Source organism: Dipodomys spectabilis, unplaced genomic scaffold (genome assembly GCF_019054845.1).
Source record: "Dipodomys spectabilis isolate Male_0828 unplaced genomic scaffold, ASM1905484v1 ptg000018l, whole genome shotgun sequence".
In the NCBI taxonomy this organism is placed as follows: domain Eukaryota; kingdom Metazoa; phylum Chordata; class Mammalia; order Rodentia; family Heteromyidae; genus Dipodomys; species Dipodomys spectabilis.
The window spans coordinates 12657869-12663023 of record NW_024870695.1 but is presented as its reverse complement, the minus strand read 5'-3'; positions in this window follow the sequence as shown (position 1 = coordinate 12663023).

Genomic DNA, 5155 nt, shown 5'->3' with positions numbered 1-5155 from the left:
TGCTCACTTGCCAGTTCTTTGCATGAGTTTTCACCTGGGAGGGAAAGAAAAAGACTCCCTAATTCTCTCACAAAGTCAGAGTCACACTGGAGTCAGCTCAGGCTGGCGAAATGGAAGGCAGAGGTTGAGGAACCCCATGAAGCCCAGCGTGTATCTATACTCCTTGACGGTTTTAGTTCTTCTTTTTTTGCCAGTCCTGGGGCTTGAATTCAGGGCCTGGGCACTGTCCCACTGTCCTGTCCCTGAGCTTCTTTTGCTCAAGGCTAGCACTATACCACTTAAGCCACAGTGCCACTTCTGGCTTTTTCTGTTTTTGTGATAACTGAGGAATAGAACTCAGAGCTTCATGCATGCAAGGCAAGCACTCTACCACTAAGCCACATTCCCAGACCATAGTTCTTTCTTTTTGTGTGTGTGCTAGGCCTGGGGCTTGAACTCAGGGCCTGAGCTCTGTCCTTGAGCTTTTTTTGCTCAAGGCTAATGCTCTACTACTTGAGCCACAGCTACACCTCCAGTTGTGTTTGTTTGTTTGTTTGTTTTGGTGGCTAATTGCAGATAAGAGTCTCACAGACTTTACTGCCCAGAGGACTTTACTGCCCAGACTGGCTTTGAACTGTGATCATGAGATCTCAGCCTCTTGAGTAGGTCAGGTTACAAGCAAGAGCCACTGCCACTCAGGGATAGTCCTTTTTCTTTTTGGTATTCGTGGGGCTGGAACTATGGGCCTGGGCACTGTACCTCAGTTCTTCAGCTCAAGGATAGCACTCTACCACTTGAGCCATAGCGCCACTTCCGGTTTCCTGGTGGTTTTTTTTGAGATAAGAGTCTCACAGACTTTTCCTGCCCTGGCTGGCTTTGAACCGAGATCCTCAATGTCAGCTTCCTGAGTAGCTAGGATTACAGGTGTATGAGCCACCAGCCCTCAGCTAACAGTTCCTTTTTTTTAAACTACAGTGCCAGGTAGATACCATGATACCATGCAGTTTGTTAGATTTGGAAAGGTCCAGGACAAAACTGATTAACCACAAAAACACCTAATATCCTTGGTGTCTTTGTGTTTCCCAAATTTCTCTAAATGATACATGCCACACACTCAAATGTCAGTACAACTGTCATGTCCTGGATGAAAGGCACAGATAGTTGGTTTTCTTGCAAAGTAAAGATGCTGGTGCTGAAAATATAAACTATAGTTTAAAAGAGAATTTTTAAGCCAGGCGCTGGTGGCTCACGCCTGTAATCCTAGCTACTCAGGAGGCTGAGATCTGAGGATCACAGTTCAAAGCCAGCCCGGGCAGGAGAGACCGTGAGACTCCTATCTCCAATAAACCAACAGAAAACCAGAAGTGGCGCTGTAGCTCAAGTGGTAGAGTGCTCGCCTTGAGCTGAAGAGCTGAGGGACTGCGCCCAGGCCCAGAGTTCAAGCCCCACGACCGACCAAAAAAAAAAAAAAAAAAAAAGAATTTTTACTACAGGTGAGGAAAAGGGAATCCAAAAGACCAACAGCTATTATTCATGATGTCCTTTACTTGTGGGCCATGTGCACACAGCGTAATTGACTTTTTGCCAGATCCTAGTTGGGATAGAAATTCACTGGTATAGGAGAGCAATTGAATTTAATAAGAAATTGATAGCATTTGTTCTTACATCCCACAAAACCTCACACTGGGAAAGTGGGCATCATGATACGTCTTTTTCTTTTTTCTTTTTGGTCGGTTGTGGGGCTTGAACTCTGGGCCTGGGCACTGGCTCTGAGCTCTTCAACTCAAGGTATAAGCTCTAGTACTTGAGCCACAGCACCACTTCTGGTTTTCTGGTAATTGGAGATAAGATTCTCATGGACTTTCCTGCCTGGGCTAGCTCTGAACTGCAATCCTCAGATCTCAGTCTCCTGATAGCTAGGATTACAGGCATGAGCCACTGGTGCCGGGCTTTCATGATAACATCTTTTTTTTTTTTTTTTGTATTCCGTTTGTGGGGCCTGAACTCTGGGCCTGGGTGCTGTCCCTCAACTCTTCAGCTCAAGGCTAGCACTCTACCACTTGAGCCACAGTGCCACTTCCAGCTTTTTTTTTTTTCTGCTTATGTGGTGCTGAGGAATCGAACCCAGGGCCTCAAGCATGCAAGGCAAGCGCTCTACCACTGACCCACCTTCCCAGCCCATCATGATACGTCTTAAAATGACCCACAGCCCTTGGTGTTGCTGTTATACAGATTCCCATGACTTTGCTGACTCCATCCCAAATTTCTCTCTAAATCATGTCATTTTGCTTCCTTTCTGCCCCACAGAGTGATGGGTAACTATAGGCTTGGTCTCCTGGGGTCATGTAAAAGAATGCCAAATAACCTTTGGTGGAGGGGTGGGGGTGGATAGTTAACAGGCAGGAGGAATGAGAATGTTAAAATGTTTCCCCTTCACCCCTGCCTCTTGCTTCTCTAGTCCTGCAGTTAGATCCCATTGCTCTCTCTGTTGCCCTGGTAACCAGCTCAGCAAGAAGAAATTCAAGCTCAGCAAAGCCCCCAGGTTCTCTCTGCTCTTCTAGCTTGCCTCTTGGGTAGAAAGAAAAGGAATATGAGGGACAGACAGATCAGCCTTACTTAGGTAGTCCTGCCCAACTCCCTTCTAGAAACTCATAGGCTGGGCCCTAAGTTAAAGCTTTTTGGTCCATATCTCATAGTCTATATTACCTTACATCTCTCTTTAGTTCCCATGATAGATTGTAGATATCTGCCCAAACTCCCATGCTGGTTCAGTGCACAAAGGCCTGCTACCTGTGGACCACCCAAGCAATAAGGTCTTGGACTCCCCAAATCATCCTCCAGTGTCATCAGCTGACTCCTGTTGACTCTCTAAGGCAGTGATTTACAATCCTGGCTATTGGAATTACCTGGGGCACATTCCAAAATCCTGTAAGACCCTTCCTGAAGCCGGGCGCTGGTGGCTCACTCCTGTAATCCTAGCTACTCAGGAAGCTGAGATCTGAGTATCACAGTTCAAAGCCAGCCTGGGCAAAAAAGCCTGTGAGACTCATCTCCAATAAACCACTCAGAAAACCAAAAGTGGTGCTATGGCTCAAGTTGGTAGAGCTCTGGCCTTGAGCTGAAGTGCAGAGGGACAGCACCCAAGCCCAGAGTTCAAGCCCCACAACCAACACCACTACCAACAAAAAGACCCATCCTGAGAGAGCTTATTTAATTGGTCTGGGGTGTGGCCTAAGCAACAGCATTTCTACAAATCTTACCTGTGATTCCACTGTGTGGTGAGAGTGGAAACAACTACTGCTCCAGAAAGACCACTATTTTGATGCTGGTTTCCTCCCTATTTAAGATCTCAAACTTAAAGTCACTCCCTGCTGTTCTTAAGTAGTTGGAGGGGTGCTGGAGTTCTCCAAGCTTTTACTTTGCAGAAGTCTTTCCAGTCCCTTTTATTTCCAGCCCCCACACCTTCCACACTCCCCAATTCTTCGCCCTTCCTAACCGACAATCCCAAATCCTGCCCAGAGAGGAGGTTACCAAGGCAACCAGCTTAATCTGGTAACTGTGGCATGTGCAGGAGAAAAGCCCTCCCTTCTTCCTATTTGGTTCATAAATACTACCTGGAAAGCTCCAAGCCACTTCAGCCACTTTCCACTTTGAACCCCAGGGGTACTGAGGTGTTCAATCAATGAAGAGTCAGGAAGCTGATACACCTCGCTTCTTAGCTAACACAGGACTCCCTTCTTTTATTGTTCGTTCTCCAAATCCACAGATGGAATTGCAAAGCTTCATTTCTGTGAACACATGCTCTAACACACATGCATATCCAGCAACCAAGTGTAGTATACACCCTGTCCTTTGTATCACCCCTCCCTACCATTAGCATTCTTATACATGGCTGGCTGGTGCACAGTAAACAGGGGTGGGACTTGGTCCAAGGTGCTTCCACCCTTCTGGAAACTGGTGCCACTTCCTCACCTTATAAGCCTATGTGTTCACCCTCTGTCTCTCCTTTATTTTGTTTTTCTTTTTGGTCAGTCGTGGGGCTTGATCTCTGGGCTTGGGCACTGTCCCTGCGCTCTTCAGCTCAAGGGGAGCCCTCTACTGCTTGAGCCACTTCGGGTTTTCTAGTGGTTTATTGGAGATAAGTGTCACGGACTTTCCTGCCCGGGCTGGCTTTGAACCAAGATCCTCAGATCTCAGCCTCTTGAGTAGCTAGGATTACAGTCATGAGCCACTGGTGCCCAGCTTGTTTTGTTTTTCTTTTTGTCAGTCGTGGGGCCTGAACTCTGGGCATGGGCTCTGCCCCTCAGTTCTTCAGCTCAAGGCTAACGCTCTACCTTCCCAGCCCCTTCTGTCGCTTCTTGAGCAGTGTATACTTAGGGTTAGAATGCTTCTTGTTTGTTTTTTTGGGTCCGGTCATGGGGCCTGAACTCTGGGCCTGGGCGCTGTCCCTCAGCTCTTCAGCTCAAGGCTAGCACTCTACCACTCGAGCCACAGTGCCACTTCCGGCTTTTTTCTTTTTGCTTATGTGGTGCTGAGGAATCGAACCCAGGGCCTCATGCATGCAACGCAAGCGCTCTACCACTGAGCCACCTTCCCAGCCCCTAGAATGCTTCTTTCATGGGCATCAGGAGCAAGGAGTATTTAAAAAGCTTATTTGGCGACACTTCTCCCGCATCTACAGCTATGTACCCTCTAGATTCTGTATGTTTGGTGATGTTAGGTAGCCATTCTGATGCTTGTCACCCATCTCCCTTGGCCTTGCTTCCTTCTGCTTCCAGCTGGGCTCTGGTGCCCTTGTGTTCTCTGCCCCTATGCCTACTATCACTTCTCACACCAGCTAGACTTGCTGCAACCTGCTATTCTCTACCTGGCTCTTTCCCACCTGCTAGTACTTGTCTCACAGGCCAGCCCTGCACCACCTACTTACCCTACCCTATCACAAAGGACAAATGGGCACCGCCCCCAGTACCAATACCAATCCACCCAGGAGGCCCTCCTTGCCCTTCTCATAGGAGGATGATAAAGACTACATATTCCTATGGCAAAAGTGCACAGGGTTTAACAATATTTGTGGACTACACCTGGGTACAAATAGGTGAGTCAAAATGCAGACCATAGATCTGCCCTGGCGCCCTGAAATCATACTATAGGCTTGCTAATCCCTGAGTTAGGAATC